The following is a 20,157-nucleotide window of genomic DNA, read 5'->3' on the forward strand; positions in this document are numbered from 1 at the left end:
CTGGGCTCTTCGGAAGTAGATAGCTGCTCTGATCCAGGATTACCACCGTGTGTTTGCTTAAGGCAACGTTGGTATATTTACCCCTGAAAGGTGCCTGGGTTTGACGTAAGGTTGGACATAGGACGTCAATAAAGATGTCACTAAGAACTGGCCGTGCTTACAGTGCTTTACAGGAGTTCTCGGACGAAATCAAAACAAAGGCAATGGGGATTTCCCAGGTTGCTGGAAGTTTGGTTTGTTTAGAGAACTCGGTGTGCTTTCTAGGGGGCTGGAGGAGTAGGCTTGCTTAATGTGACAGCATGTGCTACGCTTGAATTATGGATATGATTATTATGCCGTTGTATGGATATTATTGATTATAGCCGGACAAGGGCATAAAATAGGAATATCGAATCAGGTTCCTAGATAAACACACTACAGAGAGACTGGTGATCCAGGCCTCTACGTCCCAAACCGCATTCCCGACCTCTCCTCCGGATCGGGAATCCAAAAGGTACGATCAGTTTGGTAAGAAACTGTTCTCCTCCTTGAGTTTAGGGCTGCGGTCTGTCAACACTGCCTGCCTTTTGGGCCGTTACACCCACTCTTTTTGGGATCCGGTTGTGGAGGTGCTGCCATAGTGCCCGGAGGAGGCCCGGGCAAAGCTCACCCAAGCCCTGGCGGAAGGGCAGGATGCAGCACGCTACTCAATACGCTACTCAATACGGTGTGGACTCGACATCACAGACTTGCTGGGTAGAGCGATGGCAATGAGAGTGACGGTTCGCCGACACGCCTGGCCGAGGTCCGCCAACTTTTCGGGGGATGTCCAGTCCACCCTCATGGACATGCCCTTTGATGGCCGTCGCCTCTTTGGCGATAAGGCAGACAGTGTGCTGGAGCGCTTCAAGGACTCCGGGGATACGGCCAAGTCCTTGGGCCTAGGCCAACGCCAGCAAACTTCCGCTTTTCTCTCCTTTCGTGGCCAAGGAAGGGGCGCCCCCACACGTCCAGCTAGGCACAGGCCGCAGAACCAGTCTCAACGCAGTGCCGGACGTTGGTACCGCCGTGGCGGTTCCGGGGAACACCGGCAAGGTCAGTCCACACCCACCCCGCAGCATCTGCCTCTAAGCCTTCCTAGTCTGGCATTTCAGGCCCATTCGTCGCCAGTGGGGGGCACGGTTGGCCATCACCTCCTCCACTGGCGTACCATCACGTCGGACAGGTAGGTGCTGCAAATCGCCCGGACGGGCTACTCCCGCCCTATTCGAAGCGACCCCTCCAATCATGCCACCGCATGTTGGGGGATCACTTGCAACTTCTGCAGGAAGAAGTTACGGCCCTCTTGGCCAAGGGAGCCATCGAGCGCGTTCCTGGGCCAGAAGTAGGATGTGGTTGCTATTCCCACTACTTTCTGGTATCTTGGACCTACGGAGCGTCAACCGCTTCCTCCGGAAGGAGAAGTTCAAGATGCTGACTTTGGCTCAGGTCCTAGCTGCCCTGGACCCAGAAGACTAGATGGTAGCGTGGACTTGCAGGACGCGTATTTTCACATCCCCGTCCTGCCGGCCCACCGGCGTTACCTGCAGTTCACAGTAGGCCACGAGCACTTTCAGTTTACCGTGCTCCCCTTCGGCCTTACCAGCGCCCCACGGGTGTTCACAAAAGTGATGGCGGTGGTCGCAGCTCATCTGCTCAGATTAGGTGTTTCAGTCTTCCCCCTATCTCCACGATTGGTTGTTGAAGGCGGGCTCGCCCCAAACAGTCGTCTCCCACCTCCAGACTACGGCCGACCTCTTGCACTCGCTGGGGTTCTCCATCAACGTGCCGAAGTCACACCTGTGCCCCTCTCAGAAGCTCCTCTTCATCGGAGCAGTTCTGGACTCAGCGCAGTTTCGGGTTTATCCCCCCGAACAGCGGGTTCGGGATATTCAGGCTCTGATTCTGATCTTCCAGCCTTCATCCCGAGTCTCGGTCAGTTTGATGCTGCGGCTCCAAGGGCTGATGGCCTCCTGCATCCTTCTGGTGCATCACGCCAGGTGGCGGATGCGGACTCTGTAGTGGGACCTGAAGTTTCAGTGGGCAGAGCATTAGGGCAACCTGTCCGACCACGTTCTGATCTCGGAGGGCACTGCGAGCCAGTTGCAGTGGTGGCTCACGAACCGCAACTGGGTCAGCGGCAGATCCCTCTCCCTTCCCCAACCGGAGCACGTAGTTGTGACGGACGCGTCCTTCCAGGGTAGGGGAGGCCACATGGGAGAGGCGGAGATCAGAGGCCTCTGGTCTCAGGCGGAGTCCCAGCTCCATATCAACCTTCTGGAGCTGCGGGCGATCCGACTTGCACTGAAGGCATTCCTCCCCTCTGTCCGGGGAGTGTAGTGCAGGTGTTCACGGACAACACCACCGCCATGTGGTACTGCAACAAACAGGGCAGGGTGGGGTCGTGGACCCTATGCCAAGAGGCTCTGTGCCTCTGGCAGTGGCTGGAACATCAGGGCGTGACCCTGGTGGTTCAACACCTGGCAGGTTCCCTGAATGCCAGCGCAGACGAACTCAGCCGTCGGTGAATGATGGATCACGAATGGCATCTGAACTCGGACGTGGCGCAAGGCCTCTTTCAGCAGTGGGGAGAGCCTTGGTTAGATCTATTCGCCACAGAAGAGAACGCGCAATGTCATCAGTTCTGCGCGTTGGAATTTCCAAGGCGCCACTCGCTCGGCGACGCTTTTCGTCGCGAGTGGAGCTGCGGTCTATTGTACGCCTTTCCGCCTATACCACTTCTGCCCAGAGTGCTGAAGAAGATCAGGCGCGAACGGGCCCAAGTCATCCTTGTGGCTCCGGACTGGGCATGGAGGTTCTGGTATCCCGAGCTACTCAGCCTGTCTGTCGATCCCCCGATTCGTCTGCCTCTTCAGGAGGACCTTCTGTCGCAGCAGCAGGGGACGGTCCTCCACCCGAACCTGTCCAGTCTCCACTTACATGCGTGGAGATTGAGCGGCGGCAGTTGAGGCCATTTGACTTGCCTACTGAAGTCTGTAATGTCATTCTGGCAGCCAGGCGTCCCTCCACAAAATCGGTATACGCCTGAAGGTGCAATAAGTTTGTGGCATGGTGCAGAGCAAAGGCTGTGGATCCACTCTCTGCCCCTCTTTCTGAGGTTCTTCTCTTTCTTCTTTCTCTTGCCCAGCAGGGCTCCGCTCTGGGCACTATCAAGGGCTACCTCTCTGCCATTTCCGCCTTCTTAAGGCTACCTGATCAGCCCTCTTTGTTCAAGTCCCCGGTTGTAAATAGGTTTTTGAAAGGCATCACTAATATGTTTCCTCCAGTTCCTTTCGTGATGCCCCAGTGGGACGTGAACCTTGTTCTTACTTGTCTGATGCGCGCTCCCTTTGAGCCACTTCATATCTGTCCTCTTCGCCTTCTTACTCTGAAGACTGCTTTCCTGGTTGCCATCACCTCTGCTAGGAGAGTGAGTGAGCTCCAGGACCTTTCTTCTAAGCCTCCTTTCCTTTCAGTCCATCCGGACAAAGTTGTGTTGCGGACGCGACCCTCTTTCCTGCCCATGGTAGTCACAGCCTTCCACATCGGGCAGTCCATCACCTTGCCCACCTTTCCGCCTCCGCATCCCTCGACAGAGGAAGAGAGGCTCCACCGTCTGGACCCAAAACGAGCTCTCTCATTCTATTTGGATCGCACACACCAGTTCCGGGTGGATGACCAACTCTTTGTTGGTTACGTGGGCACTAAGAAGGGACGGGCGGTGCACAAACGAACCATTTCTCGATGGGTCGTCTTGTGTATCAAGGCTTGTTTCACTTTGGCTCGAAAGTAGCGTCCTGTGGGGCTTCGTGCCCATTCCACACGGGCCACGGCGGCTACTACTGCCCTGGGCCGGGCAGTCCCCTTGCAGGACATCTGTCAGGCGGCTACGTGGGCCTCGCTGCACACGTTTGCAAGACACTACTGCCTGGACAGCCAAGTCCGGAGAGATGGCTTTTTCGGCCATTCCATTCTCCAGGACTTTCTGGTGTGATCATTGGTTCGCAGACCCACCACCGGGGTTGGTATTGCTGGGGTATCTATTCTAAGGTAAGTAATCTAATACTAACCTGTTTATTTCAGATGCACAAGTTACTTACCTTCGGTAATGATATATCTGTCAGCAACAGTAGTTAGTATTAGATTCCTTACCGCCCCACCCATCCTCCCCGTTCTGCGAACCAATATCTAGGGTTAAGGTCATCGCCTTTCAGGGCCCTAGTTTTTATGGCACCAGTGTTGGTTTTTATCATGGCTCTGCGTTTTCTGGCGCGGAAAAGCTGTGTATAAGAACTGACGTCAGCGCGCGAGGGCGGCGTCTAAGTACTCCGGCGACGTCATTCCGGCGCAGACGACGCCTACCGACGCGCAAGGGTACTACTACGCAAAAGTTTCCGGATCCAGTCTGACGCCTGGGGGTATTCTAAGGTAAGGAATCTAATACTAACTACTGTTTCTTACAGATATATTGTTACCGAAGGTAAGTAACTTGTGCATTAGGGTATCTTTCATAGATTCAAGTGCTTGAATCATTCCCCGTCGTCGAGATGAGAGTCCCTGGTACATTTATAAGGGTAATGTCACCTTAGACATAGAAGGTAAGAGGCCTAAGCCCTTATATTTAGTAACATATCTAAGTCCTTATTTAAAAAAGGACTAAACTTAAGAGGACAACCAGTCAGCTGACACCACCCTCTAGAACCTTCCTGGAAGGAGCTCCAGTCCCTCAGATTTTCTACCGCACGGCATGCCAAGGGAGTCTCCACTGAGCTCTGCTCCGTTTTCTCATCTTAACTTCTAAATTTTCCTTGTCTTCAGGTTTTCTTTTGGATTTAAGGTATTTTTCATCTATATTTCCATTGCCTGAATGAATTTTTCTGATTTCTTCATGTCGAACACACCTAAAAAAGGTCTCTTTAGACCCTGTGGTACCTGCAAAAAGAAAAGACCACACGTTGATGACCCCCATAAAGACTGCCTTTATCCTGATCACAAACCAAAGGACTGAAAGTTGCACTTTTTCTACAAAGACTTTAAAAGACCGTGAGGGGAGGCTGGTATTATGGCTGCAGTGGCTTAAAGATTGAGAGGACCCTGTATCTTCTGAGGAGAGTGAAGGTTCCTCGAGATCCTCCTCAAAGATGCCTCAAAAAAGACCACTGGACGTCCGTTCAGGTCACTCCTCGCAGCAACATCCAAAGAAGATGCATACAAAGTCTTCAGTGGCTACTAAGAAACAATATCTGCCCATCAGAGTTAGATTTCTGTCAAAAAATCCTTTCAGAAATCAGCTTTGTGTACCCTCTTACACCTCCGGTGAAGGTGAAACATGCTTTTAAAAAACCTTCCTCAGCCCCGTCGACGGACAGCTCTTTGACGGCAGTACAGATGACAAGAACTTCACTGACTGCCATCTACGAGAACGGTCACCACAGTTTTAGTCTCGTCGGCGTCTATTCATAGTCGACGACGTCTTCGTCAATGAGTCAAGCTTCTTTGTCGTTGACGATAAAGATAGTTAGAAAATTGTCATCGTCGGCGAAGGTTGCGACGACCACGACGAGTGCTTCGTCTATGGTGTTGCCTGCGTCGACAACGAGGCTACCGTCGACGACCATCTCGTCGATGATTTTATACATTGAGTCGACGACGACCTCAATGACGAGAGATGCATCTTCGCTGAAGGTATTGTCATCTATGCCAATGACGTCTGGGACATCAATACCAATGCCCATTGACAGTTCCTCGACAATGGTATGTGTGCCGACAACAACCTCATTCTACAACACCAAAATCAAGAGCAGGAAAACTATTTTCCAAGCAAAAATTTCAAAGAGAGAGACTGACACCCTCATTAACCTCTCCTAGTAGGGTTCAAGCCTTGTTGGCAACTCATTTACTAGATGATGAAGAGGACCTGGACGAAGACAGCTTGTTTGGGGCTGTGCAGAGCCCCTCTGGGTTGAATGTTAAATACCAAGAAGTCTCAGAGGATGAAGACCAATTCTATGACCAACATACATACTACTCTGACCAACGTCGTCAGCAGCATTTGCAGCCAGAGATGGTTCGTCTTCCTTCCGCTCTGATATCTGATCTGCAATAAATGCCGACAGACTACAAAAAGGTTTCCTACGTTTGCACCATCTCCGGCTCCAGCGTTTCCCCACCTCCTGCGGTGCAGTCAGCCTCCACCTCCTTCCTATGTCTCAAGTGCAGCATCTTCCATCTAGAGGTGAAGACGAAGAAGGACAAGAAGAAGAAGGGGAAATCCAGGATAAACAATCACGTCCAGACGAATGGGATGACTACATTATCCCTCCACCAGCGTCACCATCTCTGCCTCAAGTAGACGCTCCTCACGCAGATATTGGAGGATTTCATAATCTCTTGGAGGGAGCAGCCAGACGTTTTGAGTTCCCAATGCCTTCTCACGAACAAGACTGTTTTCCTTACGATTTCAAAGTGCCTTGTAAAAAAAATCAGTCAGATCTATGCCAATTATCGACTACATTTGGGATCAAGGCATTAAGATATTGAGAAACCTACCCACAGTTCCTCTAGTCTTACCAAGGCTCGACAAGAAATACAAAGCCCCTGAAGACGCGCATGCCTGCCTCATAGGTCACCCCAGACCTGATTCAGTTATTGCCCAGGCGGCTCAACGCAGGTCAAAGAACCCATCAGCTCCACTTACGGCACCACCAGATACGGAGGGTAGGAGGCTAGACATCATCGGCAACCGTTTTTCCACTACGTTGGCGTTGACAGTCAGAGCATCTAATTCCTTAGCGCTGCTGGGGTGCTACAACAGGCAGATGTGGTCAGACATCGCTCCTTACCTCAACGATCTCCCACAAGACATCAAGGAAGAAGCGAGAAAAGTTTTACTGGAGGCGAGCGCACCACTTCAGAGATAATTGATTGCGCCATGGACATTGCTTCCACTGGTTTCTGCCAGTTAGCATTTCGACGAGGCCATTCAGGCAATCAAAAAAGACACTAACACAGCCAAAGCGTTGGGTACCCTCCAGTACAAAAGAACCCCTTTTTGTGATGCACAGTGGAAAAGCCAGTCAGCCTACAGGGGAGGTTACCAGCAATATTGGTACCCTTCCTATACCTCCTCCAGCCAGCAATACAGGACGCAGTTCACTCGGAGACAACAGCCTGCGACTGCCTACAATAAATCTTCCTTTCTAGGGAAGGTGGGACAACAAAAGGAGTCTGCCAGACATCAATGACCTCTCACTTCTGCTGGTTGCAATTTTTTCCCCTCCCACCAAAGTGGGAGGGAAAATCTCCCATTATCTCCAAAACTGGAAGCAAATCACAACAGATCGCTGGGTCCTACTACTAATACAATTCGGCCATTTCCTAGAATGTATACACCGACCTCCGCCAGCACCTCCTCAACCTCTGGCTCACAAATGTCTGCGCCTGTTGCAGTTAGAAATAACATTGATGATCCAAAAAGGAGCCATAGGACGTGTTCCCTTTCATCAAAGGGGAAAAGGTTTCTATTCCCGTTTCTTTTTAGTGCGGAAAAAGAAGAACAAGTGGAGGCTAAATCTAAACAAATTCCTCAAGAAACAATCATTCCGCATGGTCACCATTCAGGTCTTGCAGCTTCTCAATAGGAACGACAACATGGTATCCCTGGACCTTCAAGACGCCGACTTACATATACCAGTACACAAGAAGCACAAAAAAATCTCAGGTTCGCTATAGCTGGTAGACATTATCAATTCTGAGTGTTACCCTTCAGGCTCAAGTCGGCTCTTTGCATTTTTACAAATGCCTATCACCAGTCGCGGCATATCTCAGACAACACCATCACCAAGTTGTCCCGTATCTCAACGACTGGCTCGTTAAAGCTCGTTCCTTCAACCCCGCGAATAAGTCTTCCAAAACCTGTCTGCGGCTTTTCATCAAATTGGGTCTCAAATTAAACCCAGATGAATCAGACCTACAGCCTTCTCAACGACTTACGTTCCTGGGAGCTATCCTAGATACTGTTCTGAAAAGGGCCTATCCAACAGCGGAAAGACAACAAAAACATCTGACGTCAGCAATCAGACTGATAAAACAGTTTCTTAAAGGTCTATTCAGGACCTTCCCTCCTTTGAGATCTCCGCCTCCAACATGGTAACTCAACATGGTACTTGCTCAACTTATGAAGCATCCGTTTGAGCCAATACATAGAGCTGACTTAAAATTCCTTTCGTGGGAAACTGCCCTTCTCCTAGCTCTTGTGTCCACAAGAAGAGTTAGTGAACTTCAAGCTTTCACAATACAAGAACCCTTTATTCAGTTTAAGAATGATAGAGTGATCCTTCATACCAACCCGAAATTTATACCTAAAGTCCCATCAGACATTCATCTTAATGAGCCAATTGTCTTAAAATCCTTTTTTCCAAATCCTCACACAGCAGCTGAAAGAGCTTTGCATTCTTTGGACTTGAAGCGCTGCCTTAAATTTTATCAAGACAAAACGAAATCCTTCCGTAGGACTAATCAACTTTTTGTAGCTTACAGCTTACCTAAAAAAAGGTTTTCCCTTAACGAAACAGAGCATATCTAGATGGATCTATGGTGCTATTCTCTTCTGTCACCAGCTAGCTGGTAAACCTCTACAATCAAACCTTCGTGCCCATTCCACTAGGGCAGTGACTACATCTATGGCATTGTTTGCTGGCATGCCCCTCTCAGACATTTGTAGAGCAGCAACCTGGACGACGACTCATACATTCACTAAGCATTACTGCCTGGATTCCGAATTGATGAAAGATGCTGCGGTGGGACAGGCGGTGCTAAAACATCTGTTTCAATAAAGGTGAGGGGAATCTCTGTTGCAGCTACTGCCCACATAGCGGACTGACCTTTTCTAAAGACTGAGGCCGAGCAGAGGAGGAGAACCACGCTTTTGGGCTTCTTAGCGCTATTTGGCAGCGCTTGTCCGTCACCTCTCGCGTTTCCCGCTCCGCGGGAAACGCTCGTTGCTGGGGGTTAGGTGGCTAAGAGGGAGGCCGAAAAACATCATTGCCCACAATACAACTGGGCCAGGAGCACCTCCCCGCCACGCCCTCCACAGGTGATTGAAATACTGCACCAGCACCGCGCATCGCGGAGCGCGCGCGGGACGAGCCGGGCGAAGCCCGGGCCAAGGGCGGGCCTGTTTTAGCCCGTTCTAGACCGAGCGAGGCCGGGCTGGGCCACCCCCCTTGGCCTTGCGATCTGGTCTACACGTTTCCCATTTAAGGTACATTTGTTTTGATTCCCGTTATTGACATATTGCTAGATTACAAGTACATTTTTTCCCCCACCATGACCAGGGGGTCTAGAAGTAAGACGGCCATGAAAACGGCTTTGCTTACTGGGCCGCTCGATCAATTCATTACTAGAACTAACGAGGCCATTAATTTAAGCATTTCCTTATTGGAGCGGAGGGTGTCACAGGACCTGGCAATCGCTAGGAGGTCCTCCTTGGGCCCCTTAGCATCAGTACAATCGCCACTTCAGCTGACTACATCCATCCCGGTGTTATTGCAACCAAATGTCATAGCTGAGGTCCACTCCATCCCGAAAACGGTCGACTTGTCAGCTACCAACATCACTTCTGACTTTGACTCCACGGGGAACATTGAGAATTCCCCAGACCTCCAGTTACTGTTATCTCAAGATCAAGGCCCCGAGATTCAGCCAATTGGGGCAAAGGAGGGCGCTGTTCCAAAACAGGCAAAAGACCTAAAGAAAGGCAATCTCACGAATCCCCAATCTGCTATTACCAACAAGAAAGGGGCAACCATTTCTCCACCGCAGGGTGCATCGAATGATTCTAACTCTTATCTATTAACCTACTGGAACCCACAGCAAATTCAGTGTTTACGGCCAAAGAGGGGGTGTCTGTACCTCAGGTAACGCCAATTCACAGCTCCTAGCGAATATTAGGGAACTACTACATCATGTTTTGAAACCCCTAGAACAGAGCATTATGTCGATAGAAAAACAACTCGCTATTCTTACTCAGAAGTCATCGGCTCCGCTCAGTTTGGCCCAAGCAAAACCCGGGGTGGGTCTTACGATTCCTTCTAGATCAGGAGTTCTAGGGGCTCAACTGGACAGCGGAGTTAAGTCCTCTACGTCATCAAAAACCCAGCCCAATTTAACTAAGCCTAAAAAGCCAGAAACATCCTCTTTAAGCCCCCCCCTTGGGAGTGTGCGTATGACTGAAACTACGGCCACCCTTCCTTCTCAGCCCACTCCCACTCAGTCCACCCAGTCTGTCCCCAACAAGGGTCTGTCTCAGCCATCGAATAAAAGGCCCATTACCCCACTTTTGCCCCAGCATCCATCATTGACTCGACCTGATGAGGGAAAGAGGGGTTTCAGGTCTAAACGCCCCGTTCATTTATCGCCAGAAGTGTCCCCTTATACCATCGTTCTTACTGGGGTCCCCGAGCTATCTACAAATAAAGAGGAGCCATCCTGGTCCCTTTGGAACAAGGTCTCACAGTGGCTTACCATGAATAGGTCCCTTCAATCTCTCCACAATTGTCGAATCTCAGCAGTACGTAGAGTCCCGTGGATTGGGGACGAACCCAAAAACATACAGGGAGACTGTATTATAGTCACTTGTGATGATCCAGACATGGTGGATTACATTTGTTCCTGGCCTGCCATGGCCAAGAAGGGGGGGATTGATGCCCACCGCCTCTCCTCCTTCTATCCCTATGAACGTAGCCACCAGAACCCGTTAGCCCCTAATTGGGTACATCCTCCTGAGCGCCAGCACCCGATAGTCCCAAACTGGGTACAACCATCTGATTGCCCGCCCCGATAGCTCCAAATTGGGTACAACCATCAGAGCGCCAGCACCTGATAGTCCCAAATTGGGTGCAACCACCTGAGCTGCAGCACCCGATAGTACCTAACTGGGTGCAACCCCTTGAGCGTCAGCCCCCGATAGCTCCTAACTGGGTGCAACCACCTGGGCGCCAACACCCGACAGTTCCAAATTGGGCGCAACCACCTGAGCGCACGTGGAACAACATAGGTCCTTGGTACCCACAGAAGAATAGGAGTAGCGAGTGGGGTCAGCGGCCGTGGCGCACTAACAGCGACCATCATACTGCGGGGGGGTGGCGGGGAATCCCTGTTAGTAATAGATTTGATTGCCTGGAAATGGTCGATTGACCATTGGCCACTCCATTTAGTGATAACCCAACCCAGGGGGCCCAGGGGACAGATGTGACGCTAGGCAGTACTTTAGCTATTCCCCATGAAACTTGTATAGTCCCAGTTTTACCTAATGACCCAAACCCTACTACACACACAGCAGGTATCCATACCTCATGCAGGATCCCTGACATTGAAGTAGCTACTACAGTGGTTCATCAGGAATCATTTGCCGAGTCTATAGGTGACAAGCAGCTTGCCCTTGATATATTGCCCGCCCCACAACGAGATAGTGTTACTCACATAGCAGTCGTATTGGCGGGGCTTAATTTTGTTACCTGGAATATAGCAGGTATCTCAGGTAACCTGAATACCCCCTTTTGGAAGGAATTTATAGGGGCTGGCCATGACATTATTTGTCTTCAGGAAACATGGTGCCAAGAACCAATTTATGTAGAAGGCTATTCATCCTACTGCCTCAACGCATCTAACTCCCCATCAGGTAGAGCTAAGGGCGGCCTATTGATGTTAATCTCTAACAAGTTGACTAATTTTAAAACCAAACGTTACTCCTTTATTGAACCACATAGTCAGGTGATACAATGTTATTGTATGCGGACGACGCTGTGCTATTGTCCCGTACACAGATTGGTTTACAGCGCCTCATTGACAGATTTATGATATTTATCGAAAGTAGGAAACTACTAGTAAATAAATCCAAAACCTTTGCAATGTCCTGTGGGATGAAAGCTAAGAAAACCCATTCCAGCTTTTTTATTGATAAGGACAAGATGTCACAAGTTAAAACCTTTTGTTATTTAGGAATTACTTTTGCTAATAATGGGTCATGGCAAACCGAGTTTGAAAACATTAGTTTAAAAACAATGAGGTCCACTAAAAGCATCTTTAGATTTTCATCTAAACTTGGGGTGAGGAGCATCAAAGATATGATGAACATTTATAATGTAAAATGTGTGTCCTCAGCGCTGTATGGTGCGGGGGTCTGGGGTCATTGTGTTGGTCCAAATGTGCAGAGAGACGAAAATAAGTTCCTCAGAAAATTGTTATGTGTACCACCTTCTGCATCAGTAGAATTGATCCATGAAGAAGTAGGAATTGAATTTATTTCGGATCTAGCAGCAATGCGCCCCTTGTTGCTCTGGCGCTCAATCTGGGCTAAGACTGAAACCCAATTTACCCAGGAGATAATCCTTGATTGCCTCAGGTTGGACCACTCCTCACGTATCCTCTGGCTTAAGTATATACATCATTGGTTTTATCTCCTCTTCCAGTTTGACATTTTTCTTGACCCTAAATCTGTTGTTTCAATCCCAAAGAAAGACATTAAACAAAGGTTTTTAAGTCATAAGAAAGAATGCCGTGCAAAGGTGTCTGGAAAGCTGCAATCAGTGATGACTTACCGGGACTACAACCTACCCACTGGTTTCCAACTTTACCTCTCTGGTGTCACTCGTAATTCTCACCGGTTTGTCTTAACACGCTTACGATTGGGAATCGTTCATCACCTTGTTGCATTTCCCATTATGAACTCTAGATGTGATATAGCATGCCCCTGTGACCATGTTTCTCCCCAGAGCTGCTGCCATTTTTTATTGTTTTGCAAATTTTATCATTTTTTTAGGGTAACATACTTAAAACCCGTCTTTTTAAAATACAATGTTCGGTCTACGAGAAATGCTTTACAGCTTCTTAGTTCCCTAGAGGATATGGATATTTGCTTCTTCGTAGCAACATATATATTAAAATGTACAGCTGCCAGGAAAGCCATAGTTTTATGATATCTTGGACTGTGTCCTGTTTTTACTATGGCCTCCTGTCTGTATATTTTATCAAATGTACAGCTGCCAGGAAAACCATAGCTTTATGATATTTTGGATTGTGTTCCGCTTTTACCTTGGCTTCCTGTCTGTATATTTGTTTATTTATTTATGTGCAATATATCATATGTATAATGTATGCAGTATGTATTATAAATGAATTTAGTTCTCTTGGGCAACAGCCTTTGTACAGTACAATTCTAACTCTGGTCATATCATGTTCTTAGAACCCCCTCTTACTATGTTTACAATGGTTTTCTTTTGATCATTTTTAACTGTCGTATCCTTGATGCCTTTTTAGCAATGTATGTTACATATGTATGTGTTCTGCTTGTCTGGTTTGTTTTACAAATCGAATAAAGCTTTTGAACTGAACTGAATAAAGGTGAGCCTTCCTTCCTTTCCACCAACCTTTCTAATACACATTTCTCTGTTTTTTTCACTTTGTTATGCCAATATTGGAAACTGTCCATTTGCTATATCATATTTATATGCATATTTACATTTATCTGTATGTATGCTTTTATATTTCATTCTCAAGAAATTGTTGCTGACTATTCATATATGTATGGTTTATTTAAATGACAAAATGTGCTCATTACTGCTTTTTATTCTAGTTCAAGCATGTGAATCTATGAAAGATACCCTAATACAGGATAAGAAATGAGTTACTTACCTTCAACTGCATTTATCCAGTATTGGTATCTTTCATAGATTCACATGCCACCGCTGCCTCCCTTGGAAGGGCTCACTTAATACTCTCAGTTGTACCTCTGGATACGCATGGTGCTTATGAAAATCTGAGGGACTGGAGCTCCTTCCAGGAAGGTTCTAGAGGATGGTGTCAGCTGATAGGTTGTTCTCTTAAGTTTGGTCCTTTTTTAAATCAGGGCTTAGATATGTTACTAAATATAAGGCCTTAGGCCTGTTACCTTCTATGTCTAAGGTGACATTACCCTTATAAATGTACCAGGGACTCCCAACTGACATCGGTAACAGATCTGCACCACATGTGCCTCTTCTGCCTGGAGCGCGACCACGACCACAAGTCGTGCTCCAACTGCCGAACCATGGCCCAAAGTCTTTGTGTGAACGGTCCGGAAAGCTCCTCCAGGCCCGGCAGTTCGCTCCATGTCGCTCAAGGTCGCGAGGGAGGTCGTGGGACCGATCGCCGAGCCATCACCACCACTCGTCTTCCAAGTCTTCTCATTTGGGGTCAGGTAAGTCGAACCACAGTAAGAAGTAGTCGAAGAAGCATCATCGCTATTCGACTTCTCCTCGTCTGTCGGCCGACGCAACGAAGGGTGTGGGTGGTGCCACTCCCGCGGCTCCGCATGCGGAGCCTTCAGGGTCGATTCCGGCCTTCCCTGGATCGGGTACGACCCCTACCCAGCTTCGTCAATTTTACAAAGCAATGCTTGCCATCTTTGGGCAGCCCGACTCCTCCGGCGTGCCTTCTCGGATCCAGGCTGGGATCCTGATCGGCGCCGGTCGTCCTAGTGACGCCTCCACAAGCGCTGCTTCCACCGGCACCACGGTGCCGGATCCGGTGCCGATGGCTACTTTTGTGCCTGTGTTCCACCCTGGCCATTTTCAGCCAGATTGGCAGCCAGAGGAGGGTGAGGAAGACTGGGAGGGGTCTGGTGACCCTTGAACTGCCCAGCTAGAGTGTGAGTCGGACTGGAGAGAGGAACTGGGGGATGCCAGTGGTCTGGATACCTCCCCAGACCCAGGCATGTTGTCTCCTCCTACCGTGGCTACGGAGGAGGGTGCTTCATACGCAGAAGTGTTGCATAGGGTGGCCGAGACTCTCCACCTCGAGCTTCCTACGGTGGCAGTCAGGACTAACCTCCTGTTAGAGGTGCTTCAGCCGGCAATGAGCTCTTCGGAACCCCTGCTGCCGTTCAGCGAAGCCCTTACGGACATCCTTTTGGGCGCCTGGTCCAGGCCCAACACAGGGCCCCCTGTGGATAGGATGGTTGCCCGTCGCCCCGCCCGGAACGAGTGACCGCACTTTCCTCTCCCAACACCCTACCCCTGAGAGCTTGGTGGTCCAAACCTCTACGTCCAAGGGAGCCTTCCATACAGCTCCACCATATAGGGAATCCAAGAAGCTGGACCAACTCGGGAAGGAGATGTTTCCCACTCTGTGTGGGATACCGTGGCGCAGGTGCTGCCTCAGTGCCCAGAGGAGGCCCGGGCGGTGCCCTCCCGTGCTGTTGCCGAAGGGAGAGACGCAGCAAAGTTGTCCATCAGCTGTGGGCTGGATACCACTGACGCACTGGGCAGAATGAATGCCACGTCAGTAACCCTTCTGCACTACGCCTGGTTGTGTTCGACTGTCTTTTCCGGGGATGTCCAAACCACATTCATGGACATGCCCTTCGATGGCCATCGCCTTTTCGGGACAAGGCAGACAAGGTGCTAGATCGCTTTAAGGACTCTCAAGCTGCGGCCAGGTCTTTGGGCCTCTCCACCACTCGCCCTGCGCAGTCTGCCTTTTGCCCCTTTCGTGGCTATGGAAGGGGTGCCCCACTACGTCCCACCCAGAGCTACAGGCCGGCGCAGGCTGTTCTGCCCCAGCGCGGCCGGGTACGTGGGACCACCAGCGTGGCACTGGGGTCCAGTGAGTGGGCCAGTCCTCCACAGCCCCCTCTGCATCCGCCTCCAAACTCTCGTAGTTCGACCTTCCAGGGCCACCAAATACCAGTGGGCAGCAGTATCCGCCTTCACCTCCCCCACTGGCGTACCATCACATCGAACAGGTGGGTTCTGCAGACAGTCCAAGGGGCTACTCCCTCCCCTTCAAGACTACCTCTCCCTCCATGCCACCTCAGTACCATCGCATGTCGGACGATCACCTTGCCCTTCGCCAACAAGAAGTTTCGGCCCTCTTGGCCAAGGGGGCCATTAAGCACATTCCTGTACCAGAAATAGGTCGTGGTTGTTATTCACACTACTTTCTGGTGCCCAAGAAGGACAAAGGCCTGCGTCTTATCTTGGATCTCAGGAACGTCAACCGCTTCCTCTGAAAGGAGAAGTTCAAAAAGTTGACTCTCGCTCGGGTCTTGTCTACCCTCGATCCGATCCCTGAGACTGGTTGGTAGCGTTGGACTTGCAGGCCGCTTTTTTCACATCCCCGTCCTGCCAGCCCACCGGCATTACCTACGGTTCACGGTAGGCCATGAGCACTTTTAGTTTATTGTGCTCCCCTTTGGCCTTACCAGCGCCCCTCGGGTGTTCACAAAAGTGATGGCGGTGGTCGCAGCTCATCTGCGCAGATCAGGGGTTCCAGTCTTCCCCTATCTCAAGGACTGGTTGTTGAAGGCTAGGGGGGTCGCCCCAGGCAGTCGTCTCCCACCTCCAGACTATGGCCGACCTCCTGCATTTGCTAGGGTTCTCCATCAACTTACCGAAGTCGCACCTGATTCCCTCTCAGAAGCTCCTTTTCATCGGAGCGGTTCTAGACACGAGGCAGTTTCGGGTCTATCCTCCCGAACAGCGAGTCTGTGATATTCTGGCTATGAGTTCGATCTTTTAGCCTCTATCCCGGATTTCGGTCAGGATGACCCTGAGGCTGCTGGACCTCCTGCATCCTGCTGGTCGATCATGCCAGATGGCATATGCAGGCTCTGCAGTGGGACCTGAAGTTTCAGTGGGTGCAGTATCAGGGGAACCTGTCCGATTACGTCTAGATCTCAGTGGGCACTGCGCGGCAATTGCAGTGGTGGCTCACAAACCAGTATTGGGTGAACGGGCAGATCCCTCTCCCTTCCCCAACCAGTACACACAGTGGTGACAGACGCATCCCTTCTGGGATGGGGCGGCCACATTGAAGAGACGGAGATCAGAGGCCTCTAGTCTCAGGTGGAGTTCGAGCTTCACATCTACGTCTGGACCTTCGGCAATCCGTCTTGCACTGAAGGCATTCCTTCCCTCTGTCCGGGGAAGAGTAGTGCAGGTGTTCACGGACAACACCACGGCCGTGTGGTACTGTAACAAACAAGGAGGGGGAGGGTCGTGGACCCTATTTCAGGAGCCCCTGCGCCTCTGGACATGGCTAGAACATCGGGCATATCCCTGGTGGTTCAACACCTGACAGTTTCTCCGAACGACAGGGCAGACAAACTCAGCCACATGAGTGGTCTCTTTCTGCAGTGGGGAGAGCCTTGGCTAGATCTATTCGCCACCGAAGAGAACGCACAATAGTCAGCAATTCTGCGCATTGGAATTTCCTAGGCGGCAGTCGCTAGGCGCGACCGGGCCCAAGTCATTCTTATCGCCCCGGACTGGGCATGAAGAGTCTGGTATCAGCATGGCCATTGATACTCTGATCAGAGTGCCTCTTCGGGAGCATCTTCTGCCGCAGCAGCAGGGTACGGTCCTCCACCCGAACCTGTCCAGCCTCCACCTCCTTGCGTGTAGATTGAGCGACAGCAGTTGACCTCATTTGACTTGCCTCCCGAAGTCTGTGATGTGATCTTGGCAGCCTGGTGTCCCTCCACTAAGGAGGGACACGCTTGCCGATGGAACAAATTTGTGGCATGGTGCGCAGAAAAGGCTGTGGATCCCCTTTCTGCCTCTTTCTGAGGTTCTCTTGTTCCTCCTTTCTTTGGCCCAGCAGGGTTCTGCTCTGGGCACTCTCAGGGGCTATCTTTCTGCCATTTCTGCCTTTCTAAGGCTTCCTGATCAACCTTCCCTCTTCAAGTCCCCGGTTATATAGCGTTTCTTAAAAGGCATCACTCATCTCTTTTCTCCTATTCCCTTCATGATGCCTCAGTGGGACTTGAATTTGGTTTTGACTTGTTTCATGTTCGCTCCCTTTGAGCCGCTTCACAACTGTCCTCTACGACTCTTTACTCTTATGACTGCATTCCTGGTAGCCATCGCATCTGCCAGAAGAGTGAGTGAGCTCCAGGCTCTTTCATCCAAGCCTCCTTTTCTGGCTGTACCCTAGGTTGCCCTAAGAACTCGTCCATCCTTTCTTCCCAAAGTTGTCACCTCCTTTCACATCGGGCAAACCATCACTTTGCCCACCTTTTTTCCGCCTTCGCATACTTCTAAAGAGGAAGAGAGGCTCCACCTTCTGGACCCAAAATGTGCGCTCTCCTATTTGTAACACACAAAATAGTTCTGGGTGGATGACTAGCTCTTTGTTGCCTACGTGGGTGCCAAGAAAGGTCGGGCCGTGCACAAGCGGACCATCTCTAGATGGGTCGGCTTGTGTATTAAAGCCCGTTATTCTCTGGCTAAAAAGGAGCCTTCAGTGGGGCTACGCGACCATGCCACCAGGGCGACAGCAGCCACTACTGCTTTGGGACAAGAAGTCCCTTGAATGACATCTGTCAGGCAGCTACGTGCGCATTGCGGCACACGTTTACAAAACACTACTGCCTGGCCAGCCAAGTCCGGAGAGACAGTTTCTTTGGCTGTTCTGTTCTCCAGGACTTTCTGGTGTGATCTTGGTTCGCAGACCCACCTCCGGGGTTGGTATTGCTGGGGTATCTATTCTAAGGTAAGGAATCTATAACTAACTGTTTCTTTCAGATGAACAAGTTACTTACCTTTCGTAACAATATATCTGTAAGAAATATATGTTTGTTATAGATTCCTTACCGCCCCACCCATCCTCCCCGTTCTGCGAACTGATTTCTAGGGTTTAGGTCCTCTTTTCAGGGCCCTAGTTGTGTGCACCAGTGGTCAGTGTCTTGCATGGCTCTGCGTTCCTGGCACGGAAAGTCGTGTACAGAACTGACTTCAGCGCGCAAGGGTGGCGTCTAAGTAACCTCCGCATTGTCATCCCGGCGTCCATGATGCCGACGACGGACGCAGAGTCGACCGACGCCAACTACAGACGCGTAGGGGTACTACTGACGAAAAAACTTTCCAGATCTAGTCTGACGCCTGGGGGACATTCTAAGGTAAGGAATCTATAACTAACTTATGTTTCTTACAGATATATTGTTACTGAAGGTAAGTAACTTGTTCTTTAGCACCTCTGACCATGAAGATTAAACAAGATCTAGTCAAAATTAACAACTTGCACTTATCATTGGTGGGGAGATGTAATCTCGTAAAAAGGCTTATCCTCCCAAAAGTTTTATATATGTTCAGTGCCATTCCATTGGAGGTTAATAAGCGCTGGCTGACCAAGCTAGAAAGTTTGTGTTCTAGTTTTTTACAGCAGTTAAAAAAAACAAGAAGGGCGCTAAGATTTGATACTTCCTAGAAGTCGAGGTGGGTGGGCGGTACCTAGCTTTGTGTTTTACCATTGGGTTTGTATGCTGCAGCGTCTGAGAATCCTGATTATGGCCAATACTCATAATATTAACCCTGCTCAGGCACTATCTATATAAGAGCTCACATTGGGTTCTGATGCCAAGGGCTGTTTATTGCGAAACCTGGAAAGGAGTAACTATAAAACGACTTGGTCATATACAGTGAATGGAGCATTTAAGATCTGGCGACTAGTAAAGAGAAGGAACAATATCACTAAGTTTAACTGCTATACACCCTTGTGGGGTTCTGCCTTACCTGGTATATTTCATGATAACATGGGTAAAAGATTTGAGATGAGTGGCATTTCAAGAATAGGGGATTGTTATGATGGTGACCTATTATGCTCTTTTAGTGAGATACAGGACCAATTTATTTTGACACGAGAGAAGTTTTTCAAATATTTGTAGAGCAGAGATTTTATTAGTAAACTGGACAAGAACCAAATCTCACTTGTGAAGTATCCGGTTATAGAAGCTGTGGAACGGGGAAGCAGTTATATGACTTAGGCACGCATGCATGCGACCGTGACACTACCACGCATTCAGTTACCATGCAAGTCTTTACCACGCATGCTTTTACAACAAATTTTTAGTGTAAAGGCATATGTGTGGTAAAAATGTCACAGGTAAGTATTATATATATCCTGTAGCCGGTATGAAGTTATAGTTAGGACCTAGTTTCCATAGAAGGAGTATTTTGTTTGTTGTGCCAATTACTTTGGCGCCGCTAGAAGAATCTTTGTAGGAGAGTAGGGTCTGCCTCCTATGATTACCCTCAGATTTTGCTGTGATTCTCTGGTTTTTCGACTTTAGTCTGGCTGTGGCCCTGCTAATCAGGCCCACAT

The 20,157-nt window shown here is 49.7% G+C and overlaps 1 protein-coding gene across 7 annotated transcripts in view; it reads left to right on the forward strand.

Moving 5' to 3' along the window:
• The window catches only part of MYBL1 (MYB proto-oncogene like 1), a 673,529-nt gene that overhangs the window by 548,123 nt on the left and 105,249 nt on the right, over positions 1-20,157 (forward strand). The gene's annotated exons all lie outside the window — the stretch shown is intronic.

This window comes from Lissotriton helveticus, chromosome 4_1, assembly GCF_964261635.1.
Source record: "Lissotriton helveticus chromosome 4_1, aLisHel1.1, whole genome shotgun sequence".
NCBI lineage: Eukaryota > Metazoa > Chordata > Amphibia > Caudata > Salamandridae > Lissotriton > Lissotriton helveticus.